This window comes from Hippopotamus amphibius, chromosome 1 (genome assembly GCF_030028045.1).
Source record: "Hippopotamus amphibius kiboko isolate mHipAmp2 chromosome 1, mHipAmp2.hap2, whole genome shotgun sequence".
NCBI lineage: Eukaryota > Metazoa > Chordata > Mammalia > Artiodactyla > Hippopotamidae > Hippopotamus > Hippopotamus amphibius.
In genome coordinates this window covers 126305627-126331233 of record NC_080186.1, presented here as the reverse complement: position 1 = coordinate 126331233, position 25607 = coordinate 126305627, and the positions used below count along the sequence as shown (strand labels likewise).

General features: G+C 41.3%; 1 protein-coding gene and 1 pseudogene across 9 annotated transcripts in view; both read right to left on the bottom strand.

Moving 5' to 3' along the window:
* Positions 1-8797, bottom strand: part of LOC130848966 (serine/threonine-protein kinase MARK2-like) — an 88036-nt gene extending 79239 nt beyond the window's left edge. For 7 of the 9 annotated variants that reach the window (XM_057727474.1, XM_057727460.1, XM_057727465.1 and 4 more), the window contains exons 1-4: positions 8658-8797; positions 8031-8189; positions 6684-6841; positions 5532-5674 (exon numbers count right to left, since the gene is read on the bottom strand). The gene's annotated coding sequence lies outside the window, so the exon portion shown is untranslated. The remainder of the gene's footprint in view (positions 1-5531; positions 5675-6683; positions 6842-8030; positions 8190-8657) is intronic. The other 2 variants (XM_057727453.1, XM_057727509.1) reach the window with 1 other exon arrangement.
* Positions 8798-9524: 727 nt separating this feature from the next.
* The window catches only part of LOC130849006 (ADAMTS-like protein 3), a 31452-nt pseudogene continuing 15369 nt past the window's right edge, over positions 9525-25607 (bottom strand).

Genomic DNA, 25607 nt, shown 5'->3' with positions numbered 1-25607 from the left:
GCAGAATCATAACACGTGCTCGAACTCTATGGAGATGAGAGCCAAGATGCAGCTTTTTTGTTCCTTATAACATCTCTGATCTTCTTCACAAGCCCCCTCCGAAATGGGGAGGGAGGGGGAAACAGCTTAAATGGAATTCAATCCTAGGAGCCCAGTTTGGTTCACTCATTTAAAGAGTCCTCTTCACGTACCACTGTCTCGGGTGGGGAAGTGGCCAGGTTTTCAGCTGTGCCCTCATCCGGACAGATCTCCTCTATGATGGTCTTTGATCTGGGACCTCACGGAGGCGGGAAAAGAAAAAGGCCTCAGACCCATTCCTGCAGGTCCTCATCCTGTCCTTGGGCCCACAGCTGTGTCCCTTGTCCCTCTGGCCACTGGGAGGCCTGCAGGGAGCCTCAGTGCTGCTGACCTTGGCTGCATTCTTCCCCAACCGGGATGGGTGGGCTCCTCTGTTAACTGCCCAGTCCACGTTCCTCTTGTGCTCTGCTTCTTGGTGGTGTGGCCGGGACTCCTCTCCAACCTCTGGCCTGGCTCACAGCCCCTTACCAAGGAGACCAGATGTTTTACTGTCTAAGCCAGGTTGTTTCTGAGGATGAAAAAAGGAACTTCTAAGAATTAAGTCAGGGCCACAGGCAGAACTGGATCTTTTCTGAACACACTGGGATGTCTGGTCACTCTACCTTTACCCCTCAGCTGCAGGGTCATTGTGCCCCCACCATGTCAACCCCTCCAAGGCTGGCCAGCCAAGAGTACATGGAAATTTCTAGATACCCTCCATGCCACAAGCGAGCTGAGGGGGGCTCCAAGGAGCTGAACTCAGACCCAACCTGTGAGTACACATTTCATGGCCCTGATGCCAATTTCACTCCGAGGAAGTTTCTCCTGGTTGTGGATGGATGGAGGGGGCCACCCTAGGAGGCATCTTCTTCTTGAGGTTCTAAATGAAGAGTGAAGCAAACTCCTCCTCTGCCTGTAGCTTTGAAACCTACTTAACACGCTTCCCTGTTCTGGAGAGTGACTGCTGTCGTGATCTATGTCCCGTCACCTTGCTTTCTCCATCCTGTCCCCAGTGTTCTTCTCTCACCCACAATCTCCCGAGGCAGAGGAAGCTGACCCTCCACATCCTCGCTGGGGTCTCCCCACAACAGACGCTGCCCCTGAGCACAGGGCGCTGAGGAAGCTAAGCCCACGGCTCAGCCTTACTGGGGTACAGGCACCCTCTATCCTGCAGAAGAAACACTTTGATCGAGTCCCCCAACCTTGGTCCTTGAAATGTTATGGGAACTAAATCGACTTCTAGAAGCCTTATGTCTCTCTATAAGCCTGATGTTCAAGACAAAAGTCTAAGCTGAAAAGAGAAAAAAATCCCACCTTAAAAATCAAACGTTGATCACGAATGCTCTTTGCATTCCTGCTAACAACAGCCCAATCATCAACCACTACTTTCAGATCTCCGGGGTGAATAGCTCCACTGACAAGAGGGATGGTCAAGTACAGATTGGCAAAGAGAAATGCACATGACCATTATACAATATACAACTGTATAATGTTATACATTATTGTAGAACATTCCAAATGTATAACATTATACAACATACAAGAGGATATTACTCCTGTTTGATTAGGAAAATGATTTTATAACAATGGTAAGAAAATGATTTCAATCTCAGCTGCCACGTCTAAATAGTTTCCAAAATTTATGAAATAGGTTTTTCTCTAAAACTCTTTTTTTCATTTTTGTGTATATATTTACACCAATAATGTAGCTGTGAATTATGGTAACTACTAGAATAGTATCTGAACTGCTTTAACCAAGAAAATTTCCTCAACAGACCACATTACATGTAAATATCATGTAATATTTCCAAAGTTTCTACCTTTGTGATTCAAGGCAAATGCTTAAGATGAGACAGAATTCTGATGGGGAGGCATGATGAAAGAGGCAAATTTTCTTTTCTGTTGGCCACTGTGACAGGCTGAATTGTATCCATCCCAGAAAAAGACAGGTTGAAGTCCTAACTCATAGACCCTCAGAATATGATCTTATTCGGAAATAGGGTCTTGGCAGATGTGGTCAAGTTAGGATGAGGCCATTAGGGTGGGCCCAAACCAGTGTGGCTGGCGTCCTTATAGAAAGGGGAAATTTGGGCGCAGAGGTGGACATGCACAGAGGGAAGGTGGTGTGAATGTGGGGCAGAAAACCTGAGGATCCAGAAGTTAGGAGAGAGGCAGGAAACAGTCTTCCTCACAGCCTTCGGAAGGAACCACTCCTACCCTCACCTTCATCTTGGACTTGTAGCCTCCAGCACTGTGAGATGATAAACATCTGTTGTTTAAGCCACCCCGTTCATGGTGTCTTGTTACAGGAGCCTCAGGAAATGAACACAGGCACTGACTCTAAACACTGTCTCAGGCTGTGTTTTGAGCTGTGAACATTTGAATTTAGCCACTGTCGGCACCACAATGCAAGGCTGAAATCTGCTCTTTGAGAGAGAGGAACACAGGTAGTTTCAAATCCTCTCTTCCCTGGATAAGTTAGATGTGCTATGGTAACTCCCCAGAGAGAAAAGAGAGACTTTGTAGGCAGAAAGCATACAAAAAATCTGGAATTGTGGGTGGAGGAAACCGGAGACAGAGGCTTGCCTAGCTGAAACCTAATGGGAAAAGAAATCGGAAAATGTTTTCTTACAGAAACACAAAGTAGCCAAATGGGAGAAAGAAGATAGACAACTAACATAAAAAGGAAGAATTCAGACTAGGAGGAGAAGAAACTTTTTTGTCCCTTGAAAATGGACGCTTTTTAAAGAGGGGCAAAGCCACCACCAATAATTAAAATAGTTAACCATGGAAACAGATGTCTTTCTCAAAGCCATTTAAGTTTATATTGCTGGATTATCCTCAGAAGAGTATACTGAAAATTGACATGCACACGTATCTACTCACAGACACTCAGTAACTTCTCACTGAATAGATAGCGCCTCCCTACGGTCCAATCAACGAAGCACACGGCATCAACTACCAGCTCAGGACTCTCTACTGCTCCCTGGTGGCAACACGCGCATGCTGCAGAAACAAAGTAAGAAGACCTCAGGGCCTCTCATGCAAAATACCCGGGACTCAGTAACACAGTAACAAGAGCCATCCATGAGCAACAGATCCTTCAGGAAAATAAGGATGTATAGTGACAAATCCATTGGGAAGAAGAAAACGTACACTTTGCAGGAACGGTCCAATCATGAAAATATAGCTTCTGAAAAAGTAGAAGAAAGAAATTTTGTCTCATTGGTGAGACATCTGCACAAAAATAACCACAAAAGACACTAACATCCCATGGATGCCTTCACACTTTCCTCTCTCTGTCAGAATATTGTCGTTTTCAACACTCCATGTATTAAAAGTGCATGAAATGCGGTCTAATCTAGGAACTGTATGAAAGAGGGTGTGTTTATATCTCAGTGCACCCATGACGGAGCGAAATTAGCACCCAGTGGGGAAGAGCTGGTCTTCACATCCTCTCTCAAGTTTAAGCCAGGTCTTCCTGTTTTTTTTTTTTTTTTTTTTTAATAAACAAATTTATTTATTTATTTATTTAGGCACACGGGCTTAGTTGCTCTGTGGCATGTGGGATCTTCCTGGAGCAGGGATCGAACCCATGTCCTCTGCATTGGCAGGCACATTCTCAACCACTGCGCCACCTAGGAAGCCCAAGGTCTTCCTGTTTTTAAATTCAGCTGCTCTTGGTTGATTGGAATGGAGAGAGATACAATGAAATACATGGCTGACCATCATCAGGGATCTCACACACACTTTTAACTGCCTGCACAAAGGACAGCCATCACTAAATTGCATTGCAAGCCAAGGAAAGATGAATAGAAGCAGAGCTGCTGATCTTAGTAACAACACAGGCTGGGTAACACTACAGTACTTGGAGTGGGAAACAAAAAAGTAACCAATGGAAAAAAGATATTTCCTAGAAACCCACAATATTTGGACAAGCTTGAAAGTCAGGGAAAACCACCAGAGTCCTTCTTGCTTCATCACAGTGTCTCTGAATTTGCCAAACCTCTCTCCCACCGAGCACACCACATTCGTGAAAGAAAACAGCTGTAGGCATGAAAATGAGGCTCTATTGATGCATCAGTCCAACAGTTGTGGGTAACACCCTCTGATAAATATATACATAAACAAACAAATACATATATATTAGAAAACCTTTCCAGTCAAGAGAGATCAAAAGCTTTTCAGAAATTGAAGTTAAAGCCCAGAGTTGCTTATTAAATCTGAGAAAACTAAAACTCTGAGACAGGAAAAGAGAAGACAGAGTACAAATTCAGATGGTGGCAACGTGCTGCTAAAATGCATTCTACGAAGAGATGAATATATAATTTGGGCAAGAAGGTGTAGTTTTTAATTACACATGCGATATATGACTGTATTCTTCTTTTGAAGAATTATCTTAAGTATGAGAATATTATAAGTAAAACTAAAATCACTCCCCCAAAGCACCGAACCCCCCTAAAATAGCCATCGTTTCTTCAGTGTTTTCAGTTTGGAATATATCCTCTCAAATCTTAAAAAATGTACACACGCACATATACACACATATTCATCTACACACACGTGTGTGTACATACACTTGTGCTGCTGCAGAAATCGGTCCATCGAGAAACCAAGCACCACACTCGGAGGGTTGGAGAGCTCAGGTTTTTTAAGCCGGCGGCCCCAGATGAGCTAACACTCCAAAGTTCTGGGCCCCGAACTCAGGGTGAGCTTTACTTTCATAGTGCACATGTTTACAGAGCATGGAAGTTTCCGAACAGAAACTTAAAGAGCAGGGACAGAACATCCCATTTTTTGGCAAAACATCTTAAAGTTACATTGAATTGTTAGGTTATCCTGTTTTTCTGCTTCTCTTGGCATAGCAAGCATATTTCACAAAAGCAAAACAAGCATGGAGTTATTTTTAGCTGAGTGTAAGTTTCTAACTTTCCTCTTCAGTACAAGTAAACAGCTTATATGTGTTTTATGCATGGGATCAATAAACAACACACTTTCCATGCTAATACTTTCACCAAACAATATCTTAAAATTTTAACCTTTGTGGCTATTTCTCCCATCTCATCACTGTCCTAGGTTTCCTAACTGGTCAGAGATCTCCAACTGACTTGAGAAGAATACAGATCTGCTGAGTAGGAATGAAAAGAGAACTTTTAAAAAAAGGGTGCGTGCGTGCGTGCGTGCGTGCGTGTGTGTGTGTGTGTGTGTGTTTTATCACTTGCGCATCAAATGGGAAAACCCAAAGAGTAGCAAACCAAGCCCAGAATTTATGAATAACAAGGGATGAGAGAGAATAGAAGGAAAGAGAGATGACAGTTGGCTTCCACAAAAGCCTCTCACAAAGCTACTGTCAAAGAATAACATTGGGTTGGCGCTTCAAGGCTCTGACACAGAAGTCACTTCAATGTCTAGGAAAGGCAAGTGATGTCCAGGAATGGCAACTTCAATGTCTATGAACAGCAACCGGCACTTACACCTCCAATGTCAGGAACACAATAGGGCCTGGTGTACAGCCTGGCAGATGAGGATGTGTGCCCAGATGAGAAGGCAGCTGTTACCCAGCTGCAGCCAATTACTGCTATGGCAACATGCAAGCTAGGTGGCAGATCTTCCCATTCTGAAAAACAAGCAGGGAAAAATACTGCTCTTTTAATGTTAAATCTCTTGGTTTTTTTTAAAAGGTTGACTATTTCAAACCCAAAGTTTCCCAACAACAACTCCACCCAGACCCACACCTGGCTGGTCACACTGTAGGCTGACTTTGCAAACAGGACATCGGTCTGCAACTCTCATCAAACTCCAAATGTATTTTTCTGCTGGCAAAACCAATGTCTCGATGAAACATTCCTTGACCAATTAATGTGGAACACAGTTCTTTCAAAGGCACTGGGTCTTTTCACAGGTAAAGATAACCCTGGCAATGAGAGCTCTTTTCTTTCTTCCCTTTCCATTTTGAATGAGTTTCCAAAAAGGGACAGGACAAAACCATCCACTGAAACACCCTTTTTTGCACGTCTTGGGTATTTTCAATTTTATCAGAAGAATTTCAGATTGTGTCACCTTGCAAATATATTGGCCACTACATTTCATATCCTCTGAGTGAAGGAAGATGCCCCCATTTCACCCAAAAGAGGGGACACAGAGTGGTGGTTACAGGGAAGACGAGTTCTCGTGAGGGGACCTCGTGCCAGGTGTCCAGACAAGGGCTCATTATGAGACACTACCCAGGAAACAGGAAGTGGGGGGTAAGGAAGGGGCCTCTGTCTTCTCTGCTCCCCTTTGTGAGGAGAGCAATAGCACAGCTGTGGTTTAAGACATGGAGCATGTAACCACTGACCAATTTCACCAAATTCCACCAAGACGTTTAAAACGGAACACAGCAACTAGAGGCTATAAATGCAAAGCAGTCATTCCCCTATAAAAGCGAAGTTTGTTTCTTAACTCTTGGGGTTGAGGAACAGAAACTTGAGAGAGACCAACAGTCCTTAAGAATTGACTGTCAAGGTGAAAATATTAACGACACATGCCCTGTGTCATCGGCTGCCTAGGGAACAAACGCGTTCCTTTTAAAAGCCAGCATGTGCAGGGCCCCAGATGCCTGACATTTATGAAGAGGCTCATCCTACCTTGAAGATGAAATCAGCCGTCACAACTCCTGGAATCTTAAAGGTTTGCCTCTCGGAGCCCCTCTGAAACTCAACTGTGCTGTTTTCTACAACAAAAACTCCAGGGCTGGTAAAGCTGTGCTTTCCTTTGCTTCCTTCAAGTGTTTTTGATTCAATAACTGAAATTTAAAAATAAAGTTTCAATGAGAGAGTATCTTAAAAGCATTTTATTTCAAAAGATATTTTACTACATGTAATGGCATCTAATATCAACACAATATCAATACATCTACTCAGTTTACAAACACTGATTCAAATTGGTGGAATAAATACATAAGTTTCTTAGTTGTCCATAAAAAGAAGCAAACAAGAGTGCTAGATCCAATTAGGTCTACCCCACTCTTTGGAGTCATTTCTACCATAAGGGGAAGAAGACATCTCCTATTTTTTCATGATGTAGCTATTACTTAAAATAAAGCTATGTTACTCATTTTCTTAGCCATTCAGATTGTAAGCTTAGACTTTTATTTAGACAAAACTACAATAAATTCTGAGTTTGCTTTAAATTTTTTTATTTTTAAATAATTATAGAGTCACAGGAAGTCGCAACAGTAAAGATTCCGTGTACCTTGCATCCAGTTTTATCCAGTGGAATGGTTACATCATACACAACTATACTATAATATCAAAACCAAGAAACAGACATTGGTACAAAGTCTGCACACAGTGCTGTGCCATTTTGTCACACATCCCCACAATCAAAACACAGAACTATTCCATCACCGCAAAGATCTCTCTCACATGTCACCTCCTCATTCACAATGGCTTTTTTTTTTAATTTTATTTATTATTTTTGGCTGCACCAGGCACCATGCAGGATCTTAGTTCCCTGACCAGGAACCGAACCCATGCCCCTCTGCAGCAGAAGCACAGAGTCCCAACCACTGGACCACCGGGAAGTCCTTCACATTGCCTTTTAAATAAACAGTAGCGCTTTTAGATCTCTTATAGAACAATGACGACAGTTTAACCAAAGTAACACTTCTACTTTATTTCAATCATTTCTTTCTTTCCCTTCTTTTTTTTTTTTTCTTTCATTTTGTAAATGTCACCATACTTAGTGGACCTGGTCTACCTACATGTCTGGTTCCGGCTCTGTTCCTAACCACTGCCTTGAGTTTCCATTGCCTCATTTTTAAAATAAGGAGTCAGAGCAGACAATCTCCCAGGTCCTCTTCTCCTCAAAAGCCTACACCTGACTCACTAGTATTCAATGGTACTTTAACCATCTCAAACAAAGGACACAGTGGAACGAGAACTTCATTCAATCTCAAACTTAACAAGGTGATAAAACACAGAATGATCTACCTTTAGGAGGCTGCAATCCACATGCCACTGTGCTTCGGTGGTTTTCCTTTGCCGATTTCTTTCCGCCACCGGAGCAGCTGCAGGAATTCACCCACAGACTGCATAACAGGCATTACGAGACATTCCTGATTATCCCTGACGGGCAGGCTGGGAACTTTTCTGGGAGAATTCAAAGGCTGGACATGAGCTTGATTTGCAGGAGTCATGAGTGGCCAAAGAATAATGCTGGCTACTCTCAGGCACACAAAACCCCAACCACTTTGGCCCTAAACTCCACGACTGCAGTAGATTTTTGGAAAGTGTGAGACTAAATTCATTTCCTAGTTCCAATGAGAAAATATAACTAAGTGTTAGAAAGTGAGTTGTCAGTAAAAATGAGATGGGAAACTGGAGACGGTAAGAGGGATCTGCACTGGATGAATGAGCCCTCTATAGTAAATGAGGAAAAATCATGAACATTCAGCGAATACCCAAACACAAAACGAAACTGGACAAAATCCACCCACGAAGAGATGAAGGCATGCAAAACACTCTTCCTAGACCAAGATTAAGCCTCAAGGGACTTGATTAAATTCAAACAGCGGACAATGGATTCGGTGGCTGAGGTTGTTTTACCGCTGTACTGACCTTCTGGATCACAGCTTTCAACATTCCATCTGGCTGCAGAGTCATGGCAGGAGGTGTTAGAATCTGGAAAGGCAACCTGGGGGGAAGGGAAGAGCAGTGCACCATCCATCTTCTACACCATTTCTGTGTGTTTGGTTTTGATGGCTTGTTTCTGGACGTTGAGTCTATTCTATCACTTCAACAGTGTCCAAGATCTTTAGCGACAAGGATGTGAGAACACAAGGAGCAGAACCAGTTTTCAAGTGCATGTGAATCACCCAAACCACTCCCCTCCTCCACTTCTCACAAAATACCTTTATTCCAATTATTTCCAAAGGCACTGGAAATATTCAAAAGGCACTGAGCCACTCCCTGGGTCACAATCCCTGGCTGCATACACAGGAGGTCACGAGCAGGTGGTCTGAGCTCACCTGTGTCCCATGAGTCAGAAGCGGGTGGTCAATAAAGTGAAGGAAAGTGAGTTGATGAAGCCAGCTTTCTATGGTTTATAGATGCAAGCGATTCTCATAGTTTGGATTAACAAAGCCACTGTGATTAATTTGCAGTGAACTGCAGGCCAGTGTTGCTTTTCAAAAGTTGTTCTTTGTATCGGGGTAAAATGTGCTTCTCCGTAGTGCCTGTGCCTCTTAAAGTGATTGGCAGAAAAGGAGTTTTTGAAAATCAACAATTCAGATGATGTGTTGATATGTTTTTAAAGTTTTTATTAATGGCTAGCACCCCCATGTGTGTACCTCAGCCCTCTGCTGTGGTATGCAATTCACAGCTCACGAGAGCTCCACACACAGCTCTTCAGTTCGCAGAGCTTTCGCAGACCCTCTGCAGTTTCTACAGCAAGATAGCTCGTGCTGGGTGGAGCCCCTAGGAAATCTGTAAACACCCCCACCACTGTGAAAGGCACAGGGTCAGAGCCTCCTTTCCTGCTGCACACTGCTGCTTTTTTTCTCCTCTTCACGCTTAAAGTAATGCGGGTTGCAGAGAAGAGTCAAGGAAGAGATGATCTGTATCCTCAAATAGATAAAAGAGAAATATCATATGATATCGCTTACATGCAGAATCTAAAAAAAATGATACCAGCAAGCTTTGGCATTTATTAGCTGGCTCAGCAAAGAAATATATTGGAAATCCCCTCATCCTCTGTTGTTTAATCTGAAGAATGAAGTTAGTGTTGTTGTGAGAATACATAAAATCACATACAAAAGAAAACAGGATCAGAAATCAAGACCCTCTTAAATCCCAAATCTTCACAACTCAAGTGTACAATGGTACCTTTAAATATTTTGACCCACACTAGATAGTTGTTTTAAAAATGACTAGAAAGATGATGAATGCTGCTAACTGCTTCTAGGTGAAGGGCTTGCCCTGAGAAGGATCAGTCCAGGCTTCTTTCGAAAGAGACAAGGCCATGCTAATCAGCCCAAGAGGGCTCCTTAAATTCTAAGAAGGCCATGAAAGTATCGTTAGGTAAACAAGTAATGAACACTCGGCACAGCTGACATGGTTATAAATGCATCAAGCATGTGCTCGAAGCTGTGTGTGACCACACGTGCACACTTTACTCAGTGTCCATCTCCTGTGAGTACTCACTATGCTCAGTGTTCACACTTATATTAATACATTTCTATACATGGTCACCAGACAGCACGTAAGGACCAAAAACACCCCAATTCTCACAACTGATAACGGAGGGTTCAGTCTGCGGTGTCTGGGTTCTGGAGTTTATTGCTCATCAGACACATTTAATGCTCAAGTTCTGCCACAATAAAATCTCTTTCACAGGAACCCTCTTCCTGTTGCCACTTTTGAGATCTTAGGGAAACCTGGAGCTGTGTGCTTGATACAGCGCTGAGGCCAAACTTGCAAAAGGACTGGAAATTCAGGATCTGAACACCTCTAGGCAACAGGTAAGATGGACATTCTGTAACTAAATTCCATTCCACAGCAAAGAAACTAATATGACCATACTGGGTGTTCTCAGCTCTTAGCGATGCAGCCTTTTGGAGGGTGGCAGTTAATACCGATCTTAAAAAAGAATGATTTACTACTGCAAAGTTAGCTTAATTTCAGGAATATATCTTCCAATAAAAATTAAGAAAACACTTGCACAAATCAAGAAAATAAAGCCACTTCTATATTTAGATGTTCAGGAAATCTTAACTAAATCCCTTGTAAATGAAGCCAGTCATTCTATTCACCGGCAGAAAAGGGTAACTTTCAGAAACACTTTTAGAGCCAATTTTGAGGTTGTTCAGAAGGAGAAATATTCCAAGCAACACATCTGTCACCTTTGGAGAAATGGGAATACTTTTGAGCCCTGTTCTTGGAACCATGCCAGTCTTGAGTATGACGTTATGTTTTATATTCAAGAACATAAACGCATGTAAACGAATATTTTTCCTCAAAGTATTCCTCTTTACCTTACCAGCTTACTGCCTACTTACTGTGTTTTTCAAGCTTCTAAAACTCTTTTTAGAGCTGTATTTTAAAGAACTGTCATTAGTATCATGAGAATATCAGGCCCAGTCACTGCATGTTTTTTATTTTTTAACATCTTTTTGGCATGCCATAAAAAAAATCCATTCAAAGTATAGTTTCATGGTTTTCAGCATATTCACAGAATTGTGAAGCCAGCACCACAATCTACGTTTAGAACATTTTTGTCACCCCCCCCCCAAAGAAACCCCACATCCATTAACAGCCCCAGACCAGCCACCAACCCAACTCACCCCACCCCAAGGCAATCACCAATCTACTTTCTGTTTCCTTAGGTTTGCTTACTCTGCACACGTTGCATAAAGACAGTCATGTACTATGTGGCCTTTGGGGACTGGCTTCTTTCACTTAGCAGAATGTTCTCAAGGAGTAAGTCTATCGTCGTAGCATGTGTCAGTACTTCATTCTTTGTTGGAGCCAAATACTATTCCACATGTATCGCATTTTATTTATCCATTCATCCCTTGATGGACATCTGGGCTGTTTTCACCTGATGGCTATTATGAGTTATGCTGCCAAGAATGTTCAGCACTTCAGAGTTTTGAATCCAGAACACTGCTTTACCATGTGATCACTCAAATGAGTCACAAAATTTGGATCTAAATGATTTTCACCGGTTCTCAAACATCACGTTTGCATTTACAAGGGTGAAGATTTACTCTCATCAAGAGCTGGGGGCCTTAAGCCATTTAAAAAGAAGCCTAAAAAATGTTTTGCTGCTTCACTGTAGAGAAAGCCTTGAGTGAACTGACCATTATACGGATGTAAACATTTCAATACTTTAGTTAAATACATCCGTCACACTCCTGTAGTCATAAATCATATAGTAAACTAAGGGTTAAAAAAGCCTTTCCAGTAACTGTTCACCCTCACTGTTTTAAAGATATTCTCTTGCTTCCCTAATTTAGGTCAAATGTACCACAGGATTTCTTTTTTTTTTTTTTTCTTTTTCTTTTTAAAGATTTTAATCTATACCCTTGGTGACCCTAAACATTTTGACATAAACTCTTCCCCAAGGACATTTCTGATTAGACTATCAGTACCAAATCCAAAATCTACAAGCACATATACACAAGCACATACACATTTAAAAGCTCCCAAAATGCTTGTGGCCCTGAGAAATTGCTAGAATTTGAAAATCTAAGATGGTAGCTCTGGAAAAAATGGCAAAATATGTAGCATTTTCATCCTGTGAATTACTTCTTCCTTCAGCATCCATACTGCTTTCACTAAATTCTGAGTTTACCTACTCTACCCATTATCTTTTCACTTGAATCCCTTACACTTTGTCCCTGGCTAAATCCCCCAGCTTCCTGATACAGTCTATATACTCTCATTGGATGGACTCAGCTAATTTGTAACAGAAGACCACCAACACACGGGGATTTTGTCACTAGCAACAATGGACTGTCACCTTTCAGATCAGCCCTTCAACCCAAACAAAATATCATTCAACATCCGTTTGAAGGTACCAGAAAGGGACCAAGGCACTGAATACTCATGGGGCCAAATTTCTGGAAAGAAGAAAAACCCAAGGAGGTGAACCCTTATCTCTGATATGCATCTCCTCTTCATGCATTCCTTACCCAGATGAACAACAAAGAAATCCACCCAGCTGCTCAAGCTGGAAAATCTGCATCATCCTAGCTTCCTTTTCTCTCTTACACTCTTCATTCTAAGAATTATCAAACTCTGCTGACTCTCTCTTCTAAATCTCTCTCCTGTCTCTCCCTTCCTCTACCTCTCTCACCACGCCACCCCAGACGAAGGCCTCATTATTTCAAACACCTTGGAGTATTTAAAAATAGCATCCTACTTGGACTCCGTGCTTCCAGGCTCACCTACACATGCCGCCAGAATTATTTCATTAAAACACAAATCTAACCATCACTGCCTAAACTGCTTTAGTGACTCCACTTCACCTGAAATGGGAAGCACAACAAGAAGGCCTTTGTTTTTGCCTTCTGAATGCCACTCTGTCTTACCTCCCCATCCTATCCAATGTGCAATCCTAGTAGGTCCTCAAGGAAGTCCAGGCTTCCCTCTAGAGTCACGCCATAAACTTTGTGTTTCCTCTGCCTGGAAAATCCTCCCCACCCTCCACCACTCCTGTAAAGTTCTCCCCATTTTGGGAGAATAAGGAAAATCCCTATTTCATAAGTTCCATCCAAATAAATTCAAAGGAATGAAAGATTTCAGAGCAGGAACACATAAAAAAAGCATTGGCAGAAGGCGCAGCACATGTATACTTTTTTCCCTTTAAGGCAAGGGTCAGCAAACTACAACCCAAGAGTCAAATTCAGCCTGCAGGCTAGTTTTTGTAAATCAAGTTGTATTGGAACACAGTTCTGCCCATTGGTTCACAGGTTGTCTGTGGCTGCTTTTGCCCTGCAACAGCACAGTGCTGAGTAGTTGAGGCAGAAACCATATGGGCTGAAAGGCCCTAAAATATTACTATCTGGCCCTTTACAGAAAAAGGTGACTGACCCCCCCCCAACTTTAAAAAAAATTTAAGCAGATATTATTGAACTTAAGAGATGGGAAATTCTGAATATGTAAAACTTAGAAACTATTGATTCCACAAATGCAAACAGTATTGAAAGTCAAATGACCAAATGAGAACAACATTACAAATAGGTACAACAGACAAACAAATAGAATATATTCATCATACAAGTGAGGAAAAGATCACCATCCAAACAGGAAAACGAGTAAATGACTTCAACAGCTAATTGAAAGATGAAGAAGTATAAATGGACAATAAATGCATGACAATATTTTCTACCTTGTTAGCAATCAAAAAGGGGGAAAAGAAAGAAAGAATGACTCATAGTTTACCTTAAGAAATCAGCAAATAAAAGAAAACAGTCGCACTCTGTACTGGCAAATGTTCAAAAAAAAACAGGTAGTCTTAGAAGAGGTAATGGGAATAAAACTTTGACATACTACACTTCTTGGAAGAAATTTGCCTGTTAGAACACAGGTCAAATGTTCTTTCCAACTAAAAAGCTTAGCAGTAGGAAAAAAGCAGTAGGCCGGTCTACAGCACATGTTGTTTTAGGGTGAGGAATCGGCTTTAAAACCTACTTTTTTCAGGAGAAGCCTGTGACTGTGACTGTCCCCACCCCAGCCTGCAGGTGGCGCCATCACCAGCACAGACACCACAGCTGTCTTCCTTGGCATTGCTCCCCAGGCACCGGTCGCAGCCCACTGCCTGCAGACAGAAGCAGGGCGGTCAGGAGTGGAGAGAAATATGGGGATGTCCTTCTTTATGTCAGAAACCGTATTCATGGTGTTATCCTTCTTAAATACATAAGGCGGCCCTCTTTACGAGAATATAGTCTTTAAAATGTACAGTAATATATAAAGCTTGACAGTACCAGGCCATTTACATGATTTTTATCCAAAGCCTAAATAATTCAAAAAGGAAGACTTGTTTGAGGCTGCCCCTTGATGCTCCCACTCTTAGTTTTGTATTTATATTTTTATTCAGATATTTGATGTACATAAAATAAATGACCATTACAGATATTTCCTCTATCCTCTTTCCCAACCCCTTCTCTCTCTTTCTATCCCACCCTAGTCCTAGGCTCTCATTTCTTCCTCTAAATGACCACTATTTTGAAATTTATGTATACCCTTCTGGTCCATAGTTTTATTTTCTTTTTTTCTGTTTTTAATCTCAGGCTATACCTGTATCTTAACATCAATGATGTATCTACATTTCTCTGTATTGTTATCTGCATTTGTATCTTTGTCTGTTTATTATTATCTATACCCAGACCTACATATATCTACCTTTGTGTCATTATATATGCGTACATATGTAATATGTATACATATGTAATCTTTAAAAAAAACTTTTATAAACAATTTTTAAAACAAACTAATGAGAGAGAATTCATAGGATGTGCTTATACTGATATCCTTCAGTCTCTTTTGAATTATTACTTTTGTGAGTTGTGTGTGGGTATTTGCTGGACTGTGACCTTCCTTATATGAGAGAAATTGCTATGTCTTGCATTTCTTTTCATTTTACAAATATGTCTTTTACATGATATGCGCCCAATAATATTAACTGATAAGCTGGTATATCTCTACCTCCCCATACACATTCAACTTTATTTGTATGCATATGCCTGGTGTGGAAGTGCAGAGACCTTGGAGGCAAAGAGCTCACTTACACAACCTGCCCTGTCCTACCACCCCTTCCAAGCTGCAGGATGTGGAACAACGCAAACTCTAGGAGACTCATTTTCCGCAAGAGTAAGATAGGGGCAATCGCGCATACATCACATAGGGTCTATTAAGAATGAAATGAGAAAACACATGCGAAACTCTTAGTACAATGATTAGAACACTCAAAGGGCTCAACAAAAGAGCTCCTTTAATCATCTCTCTCTGTTTCTCATTTTGTTTTGACTCCCAGCCTGACCCCCATGCTGCTTCGGTTTGGGAAATTACTGGATCAGATTTTGTATCCAAGGTGTTGAAGGGAATATAAAACTGGAGGAAGCTGAAACCACATCTACAGACCAGTCTTTCCAAAATGGTGGTGTTGAAGGGAAGGAAAAAGATCAAATGAAAGTTCCAGGGAGAGGCAGGAAAAGTTCCAAGGAAGTTTAAGGAAAAGCCTATGATTAGAGATATTTTCAAATTCACAAAGGGCTGTCATTAAGAAAGGACTCTGTGTATTTTCAAATGGCGGAAGCTACAGGTTTAGGCATAGTTTAGCTCAATGTGAGAAAGTTTTTAAAGTCAGAGTTATCCAACAATAAAAATTCAACCACGGGCTAGGTAGGAGAACTTGTAGCAGGAATTGGAGAGGGGAATAAATTATTTGATGAGCAGCTGAATCCTCTGAGATCCTTTCATGCTGATTATATGCTTTTTATAAATAGTGAACTATTAATAATAGTTGATATTTACTGAATGCTTACCAAGTACCTGACATTATGCCAAGCATGTTATACACATTATTTCATTTAATCTTCACAGCAAACCTTCTGATAGCTTTTATCTCTATTTCACAAATGAGGTATCTGAGTGTTACTGAGGGTATACGACTTTCCAACGTTACACAAGTAGTATATTGTTTTAAAATCCAGGGCATCTGACAGCAGAGTCTGAACACTGTGCTACACCTTCCTCACCTTTAGTCTCAGCAGATGGACAACCATGAACCCAGTTACACAGGCCATTATGTTAATATTTACAAGTACATGTGGAATAACTTGAGAGTGATTGATTTTGGAAACACATTTGCATGGTTGAGATTCAATCAATGAGTAACTTGTGTTCATGCAACTTTCTGCAAGGGGAGTAATTCTACCATTAAATTACAGAAGCACTGTTCCTGGGCCAAGCTCTCCTCACACATTTGTGTCCCTAAGCACTCTGCATGTCATGAGAATGAGAATCACCCTTTATCTGGTCATCCAGGAAGGGTGTGGGTTAACGAGCTAGGATGGGCTTGTTTTGAAGCATGTTTAGAGCCTTGCAAGATCTTGGGCAATCCAATACCTCCCTGAGCATTGATATTTATTTCACAACTTTTTAAAAATTTACTTATGTATTTATGTATTTATTTATTGGCTGCGTTGGGTCTTTGTTGCTGCACACGGGCTTTGTCTAGTCGCAGTGAGCAGGGGCTACTCTGTTGCGGTGTGTGGGCTCTAGGCACATGGGCTTCACTAGCTGTGGCACGTGGGCTCCACTAGCTGTGGCACATGGGCTCAACAGTTGCAGCTCATGGGCTCAATAGTTGCAGCTCATGGGCTCTAAAGTACAGGCTCAATAGTTGTGGCACATGGGCTTAGCTGCTCCACGGCATGTGGGATCATCCTGCAGCAGGGATGGAACCCGTGTCCCCTGCACTGGCGGCTGGATTCTTAGCCACTGTGCCACCTAGGAAGTCCCTATTTCATAATTTTTAAAGCTACAGTTCATCCAAATCTTACACCCAAACAAAGCATGTGAAAATATAGCAGAAAAACAGTATCTGAAAAGGTCTGGGTGCCTTGTGATTCACAGGGTATAAGCCAGAACTGCCCTTGAAATTGAGGGACTACTGAATTTTGGCTCTCGGGTCTCATTATAATTAACAAATGAGCAACTTTTTAAGAATTGCCTCAAGTATTTTCAACTTCTGTGACTTCTCCTGAAGTCAAGATCTCTAGTTGTAATGATTTAAAAAATCACTAATTGATCAACCTATCAATAAAATTTATTAACATCCATATATAACCTGTTTCTACAGAGCCAGCCACCACAGAGTATAAGTCAGTAAGACAAGATTCATAGTCTGCAGTGTAGTTGATGAGACAAGTTACACAAGATAGGGGATAATATAAACACAAATTTAAGATGTATGAGCAGTGCTTTGAGGAATAAATACTCATATATAAATCACCACTGCAGCTAAGGATTATTTCATAGTTCCAAGCATATCATTTCTTAATCAGCTCACAGAAGTCAGTGTTTAAAAAAAGGGTCATTATTCCACATGAAGCCAAAATATGAATTTTCCAGATCAAATTTAATCCTTCAAGAAGCAAAGAATTTTTTGAGTCAACTTCTGTTTGACATCTTTGAAAACTAGATTCTACCTTACAAAAAACTCTAACATTCCTGCCTGAAAAGTCAGAGGATATGGAGCTATGGTAGTCATTGGGAACACTCATAAATACTGAGCTTCTCCCTTCAGCCCAAGGAAGACTGCACTTCTCCGCCCCCTCAGAAGTTACGTGTGGTCACTGACTGTCTGTGGCCAACGACATATGAGTCTAAGTGTCTGTGTCACTTCTGTAAGAAGCTTCAAGGGTCAGCACGTGAATCACATGTTCCTTTTCTCACTGCTGTAGTTACTATGCAAAACGTGTTCAAATAAAGCCTCCCTCAGTCTGGGTCTCTGAGATGCTCAAGGGCAAACACCCTTCCCACCCATGCTGACCAAGCAGCACGTGCTAAAAGTCATCTTTAATTGTTTTAAGCCACAGAGCTTTGGGGGTTGTTGGTTACTGAAGGAAAACCTAGGCTGTCTTATGTTGGAGTCCTATTTAATGATTAACGGATAGAGCAGGGCCATTAACACCAAAGGGTTGTTTGAAATTGGCCATTTCACATTAATATCCAGCTTTCTGGCTCCTGTTGATAGATCAAAACTCTGACATGTTTATACATGGTTGCCCCCTTAAGCATATCAATGAGCACGTGTGGATTCTCCAGCTCACGGCAGCCCTCCTCACTCACCACAACTACACTTGAGCAGTCTTCCTCCCCAAATGGAGTAGAGATATTTGAGTTTCAGCCTCTATACTCAACTGCCTCAGCGTCACTCACCCATTGTGCTGACTGCCATCCACTAGAATCACATCTTACTTCCAGTTACAGACTTCAGCTACACTGGCAGCAATACAAAAAGTACAAATGTCATCCACATAGCACCACAGTTAAGAAAACAGACTTTGAAATTTGGTTTCTTGGCTTCAAATTCCAGCTCTACAACTTTCTAGCTGTGCCATCTGGGCAAATTACTTAGCCTCTCCAACTTCCAGTTTCCCTACAGACAGAGTGGGGATAATGCCTTTCCCGGCTTCATAGTGTATGATGAGCTAACACAGTAACGTGCACAGACAATGTCTGACACCTTGTAAGCATCCAGTACATGTTAGATGCTATTCTTTCTATTAGAAATACAAACTGATTTCTTCAGTTACCCAGTCATCAAAGAATTCAATAAACCCGCATGATAAAGTGGATTTGTTCTGCAGATCTGGTTCCAACCAGGCATTGTTTCTGATGAAAATCAGACCTCCAAAGCAGAAGTGAATTTCATTCAGTGAGTATAGTTGGCATGGTGTCTGCTGCGCTCAGACTCACGTTCCCAGGAGCACGGTGACATGGTCATGTAATTGAGCAAACTATAAACACTCTTGCAAAAATTATCTGCAGTCCCTGCCAAGTGAACATCAGGGACGAGTTCACTGACCCTAAGGCGATCAGAGAGAGTCACATAGCTTACTTTCTCCCATCCTAAAGGCTGCGGACAGCCATGGCCACATTGTACGGGAAAGGGAATTTATGTGAACATTATCCCACTGAAGGAAAGCTTCCCATTGATTCAACAGAGAAGCGTCTGAGTCACTTCTGAAGAAGTGTGTCCAATTCATTTTTTACTTGAATAGCCTTGCCAGAAGAGTACTCAGCTTTCAGCAAGGTATCACCTGTGACTGCCCCAAGAATCTGCTTAGCCATTAGACTCACAAAAACATGACAGGAAGCACATATTCTAAAGAGCTGAATTTGGCACTGAAAACCACCTTTATCCTGCAATCTCCTTCAAATCTTGGAAACTACTGGAGCAAACTATGCACCTTAGCCAAACAAGAGCGGGCTCTGGTCAGTGAGCACAAGGAGAAACCAGGGGAAGGGCACCAGTGTAGCCTGCAGGGCTCCCATGCGACAGCTATTGTGCTGGGTTCCTGAAATGTTGCTCACGAAAGAACAAATTTATTTATTTTTTAGGTTTTTTTTAACGGTTTATTGTTTTTTAAATGTATCACGTAAACTAGTCCTGCTTGTTTTCACGCTGCCTCACAAATAAAAAGTCACTATAAATCCACCTATTTACAGTTGTCCTTAAACAGCAAAAGCAACTCTTTTCTAGGAGTTTAATTCTACTAATAACTCTGTTAAACGGTCTACAGGCTACACGTGAGGTTTCAGTGTGATTCAAATTCCTCTTTCTTCCAGTGGTACCTTTTGTTCCTGTCTGCCTCTCTTGTAATCAGACCCTCCCTGCTGCACTGAGAACGGTGAAAGGAAAGGCAGCAGGACAGTGTCTCACTGATGAGCTGAGTTTACATGTTCAGCAAAACTGGGCACTAGTAACCCATCAACAGTCTGACTACATAATAAGGATGATGAACTCTCCTCTATAGGTAACTTCATTCTTTCAGATTATCCCTCTTACATGAGAATACTTTTTATTTTTTCAGGCGATTCTGTAATTACCAATATATCAGTTTCTTGAGCCTGCCACACCTAATAGGGTAAAGAGCCAATATCCATACCATTTCTTTTTTTTAACATTTTATTTCATCATGGAGTATAGTTGATTAATGAAAGAACGAATTTAAAATAGGACCTATACGGAGGGTAACATCTCCTTTTTACAGACTGAGGAGACCAAGGCTCAGAGGAAACTAATACATCCTGCACCAACTAGAGTTCACTCCAACCATGTCACTGAGACTGCTTAAGGTGCGGTCACCAATGATGTCTGTTTGGTCCAAATGAAGCAGGCATATTTCAGTTCTTTTCCCTCTCAACTTCTCTGAAGTATTTGGCACTGTGAACCTTTCTTCTTAAACACTCGCCCACCCATATCTTGTTTTTTCCCAGTTTTCTATTACACAGAAGATTGGTTTGTGTAGTCTCCATCATGGGCACCTCTTCCAATGCTCGCCCCTTAAATGATGGGGCCAGAACTCTGTCCTTGGGAATGTGCTCTTCTCATTCAGTCCCCAAGGACAGACATTAGCTTTAACCATGAGATGACCCCAGGATCTATGTTTCTCATCTAGAATTCTCTCCTAAGCTCTAGATTCATGTATCATCTTGGATATCCACAGGTACATCAGGCTCGTCATCTTTCCCCACACACTTGGTCCTCACACAGTATCTTCTGTCTCTGTGAAGAGCCTCATCATCTTAGGTCTCACGTCAGAAATCCAGACATCACTCTAAACTTCTCTCTCCCACTCGCCACGTCCAATCAAACATCCAGCCCTAAAAGATCTGCTCCTTTAATCTGTAGAAGCTGTCTTCTCTTCTTCACTCACCCTACCTCTGCCTTCCTTGAAGCTCTTGTTATCTCAACTTGACCTATTAATATCTGCTCCAACCCTGTCTTCCCCAAATAATCTGCCACACTGCCACTTGAGTGATCTTTCTAAAGGCAATGCAAACTCAGCTATTTCTTATAAAATTCTTCATTAGCTCCTCTTATAACTTTCAGAATAAGTTCATGATTGGTTTCCATGTGTATCTGTAGCCTCAACTTCTAGCATTATCCCACAGGTATTTTTCACCTCAACTCTACAGAATGAATCAAAGATGCTTAAATACACCTACTATCACATCTCTTCCCCATCCCTTCTGCTTGGGATTCTCTTCCTCATCTTGCTTTATGTAACTTCTATTCAACTTTTCAGAACCTCAATGTCAAAACACTACCTTGATCACATTGCTCCTCTTTAGCCCAAACTCAATTGTTTTTTATAACAATTATTTTTCATTATAAAAGCAATACACACTCACTGTCAAAACCTTGGAAAACATAAACACCTAATTCCACTGACAGATAATAGCAATTATTATGATTTAGTGGAAGAGCCCCAAAGGTAACTGGTGGTTATAAAGGGAAGCAATTGACAGCACATAAAATAGGGGAATGAAGAAGTAAACTCTGACCTTTGGCAAGATTAGGCAACAGCAAACACCAAATAAGATGGTTTAACAGTGGGAGAGAAAGGAAGAGATATTGGTGAGGCCACCAAGGGAGATGGGCTAGTCTAGTCTTGGCGTAAAAAGGTTAAAGTGACAGAGGAAAGAAGAGTAAAATGTGAGAGATTTGACAGAGGTACCAGGATATGGAGGACATGTAAGCAAATACACTCTGTAACTACAATATGAATTCAGGAAGGTAGCACTGAGAAGTGTGCTCTCATACACAGAAATGAATAGAAATAGCAGTTAGAATAACTAGTGGGTCTGGGAAGGACAATACTAATTCATTTGAGAAGGCGTGGGGATCAGAGGAATCTGATGGTGTATTGGAGGAATTTGTGGAATCCCCCAGAATGGACACCAAGCTTGTACTAGAAAATTCAAGACTGGAGGTTGAGAGAGAAGTGAAGGAGAGACCAAGAGTTATGAATAGCCTCTATAGTTGCAAGTAGGTAAGACTCATTTATTCAGCCAGTTTTTAACTGAGGACCTTTGATGGGGTCAGATGTTGTGGAGGTTCTGGGGTATGGCTGTGAGTCTAAATGCACCAACTGAAAAGACAGAGAATGTCATGGTAGAACAAAAAACGAGATCCAACAATCTGTTGTCTGAAGAAACCCACTTGAAATATAAAAGCATCTATAGATTAAAAGTAAAGGGATGGAGAAAGACATAGTATGTTAACATTAATAAAAATAAAGCAGGAGTTGGTACATTAATTTCAGACAGAGCAGATGTCAGAGCAAGGGAAGTTATCAAGGGCATTTATGTAATGATACAGGTGTCAGTACTCTGAGAAGACAAAACAATTCTTAAGGTGTATGTGCCTAACAACAGAATGTCAAAATACATGAGGCAAAAACCTACAGAACTGCAAGGAAAAATTGCTGAATCCACCATTATAGTTGGAGACTTCAACACCCCTCTATCAGAAATGGATAGATCCAGCAGGTGGGAAAAAAAAAATCAAAGAACTAAATAAATAGAGATATTCCATTTTTGTGGGCAGGAAGATTCAATATTATCAAGATGTCAGCTCTTTCCAACTTGTTCCAGAAAGTTATTGTGTGGATATTAGCAAACTGATTCTCAAGTTTACGTAAAGAGGGAAAAGACCCAGAACAGTCAACACAATACTGAAGGAGAAGAACAGTGTCAGAGAACTAACACTGTCCACTTCAAGGCTTACTAATAAAGCCAAAGTAATCAAGATGGTCTGGTACTGGAAAAAGAGTAGACAGGTAGATCAGTGGAACAGAATACAGAGCACAGAAATCAACCCTCATGAATACAACCAAATGATCTTTGACAAAAGGCAACACAAGGGACAAAAGATAGTCTCCTCAACAACTGGTGCTGGAACAACTGCACAGCCACATGCAAAAAAATGCATCTACACACAGACTTACATCCTTCACAAAAGTTAACTCTAAATGGATCATACACCTCAATGTAAGACACAAAACTATAAAACTCCTAGAAGGTAACATAGAAGGAACCCTAGGTGACCTTGGCTATGGAGATGACTTTTTAGATACAACACCAAAGGCATGATCACTAGAAGAAATTACTGATAAGCTGGGCTTCATTAAAATCAAAAGCCTGGGGACTTCCCTGGCGGTCCAGTGGTTAAGATTTTGCAGGGGGTGTGGGTTTGAGCCCTACAGGTTCAGGAAGCTGTGATCCCACAGGCCTGGCGGCCAAAACACCAAAACAGGAAACAGAAGCAATACTGTAACAAATTCAATAAAGACTTTAAAAATGGTCCACGTCAAAAAAAAAAAAAACCCTTAAAAACAAAAACAAAACAAAACAAATAAAATAAAATGCCTCTGCTGTGCAAAAGACACTGTCAAGAAAATAAGAAGACAAGTCACACCAGGAGAAAATATTTGCGAAAGACGCATCTGATAAAGGATGGTTATCCAAAATATATAAAGAACCCTAAACAATAAGAAAATAAGCAACCCAATTAAAAAATAGGCAAAAGACCTGAACAGACATCACATCAAAGAAGATATATACGTGATAAATAAGCATGTGAAAAGATGCGAATATTATATGTCATTACGGAATGGCAAATTAAAATAATATACCACTACACACCTATTAGAATGACCAACATCTGGAAAAATGACAACACCAAAAGCTGGTGATGATGTGGAACAACAGTAACTCTTATTCACTGCTGGTAGGAGTGCAAAATGCAGTCACTTTGGAAGATAGCTTGAGACTCTTACAAAACTAAACATACTCTTACCATGATGCAGCAATCACATCCTTCATATTTACCCAAACGTGTTGAAAAGTTGTGTCCATACAAAAGCCTGCACATGGGTATTTACAGCAACTTTATTCAAAATTGCCGCAACTTGGAAGCAACCAAGATGTCCTTCGGTAAAGTGAATGAATAAATAAAATGTGGCACATTCTGACAATGGAATATTATTCAGCACTGAAAAGAAATAAGCTATCAAGTCATAAAAAGACATAGAGAAAATTTCAATGCATAGTACTAAGTGAAAGAAGCCAACCTAAAAGGCATATGATTCAACTATATGACATTCTGGAAAAGACAAAACCACGGAGAAAGTTAAAAGATCGGTGGTTACCAGGGGTTAAGAGTGGGAGGGATGAGTAGGCAGAACACAGAGGATTTTTAGGGCAGTGAAAATACTCTGTATGATACCATAATGACAGATACACGTCATTATACTTTTGTGCAAACCCATGGAATATCCAACTCCAAGAGCGGACCCTAAAGGAAACTATGGACTTTGGGTGACTATGACGTGTCACCGTAGGTTCATCAGTTGTAACAGAGGCACTGCTCTGGTGGGGAGAGTTGAAAATGGTGGAGGCTCTGCATGTGTGCGAGCAGGGGGTATATGGGAAACATCAGTACCTTCCACTCAATTGTGCTCTGAATCTAAAACATTGAGTCCTTTTTTAAAAAGATGGGAAAGGGGAGAGAAGAGCTGAGGAAGGGCTTGGAAAGGTAAGCAAGGATCCTGGATGTCCTCATCAATGCAATGACAAGCCAAGTGGGGATTTTGGGGGGAGGAGTGACAAACTGATTTAGGCTTGAAGACAATCACTTTGGCTGCTGTGTGGAGAGGGGCTCATAGATCTTCCAGTGCTGGAAGCTGGGAGATCAGGACAGGTGCTATTGTAGCTCACCGCTAATGTGGGGCTTAGACTAGGAAAGAAATCAGTGGAGACAGAAATGATGAATTCAAAAGAGGTTTTGGAGGTAGAATTGACAGGACTTGGCAATGGATTAAATGTGTGGGTTGAAAGACAAGAATCAAGGATGAATCCAAGGTTTCGTGGTGAGCAAGTGGAGGCCATTTCCTAAGGGAAAAGATGTAGGAAGGAGAAGCTCGTCTGAGGAGCAAGTTCACGGTTCGTCTAAGCATACGAAGTCAGAGGTGCCTGGCACTGTCTGACGCTCGGTAGATGGTTAAGTTCATTTGCTACTGTTACTACCATTTTTGTTATGAACGTAATATGGTAGATGGAATACTACACATTCATTATGTTTACAGTTTTTTCCCACTGAGCAAAGGAATGGGGTGGAATCCTATCCTTTCCCTACTATCCCCATACTGTCTCAGCAACCCATTATAGTCCCCTGAATCCTCAGACCCATTACAAGCCTTGGAGGTTATTCCTCAGTCACACTCATCACAGCTCTGCAAAGTCCACTCTGAAAAGTCTGCTGGAATACATTCATACTGATTACTTAGTAAGTAAGTCATTGCTCCCCAAAACCCAAAACAATGAATTAGTTCTAATAAGAGGGGTCAGAAAACCTATCAATCTTAGCCTTCCAAAGCAGTGGTTCTCAGAGTGGGGTCCCTGGACCAGCCAGCCTCACCAGCATCTCCTGGGAACTTGTTAGGAATGCACATTTTCAGGCCCTACCCCAGACCAATTGGAGCAGAC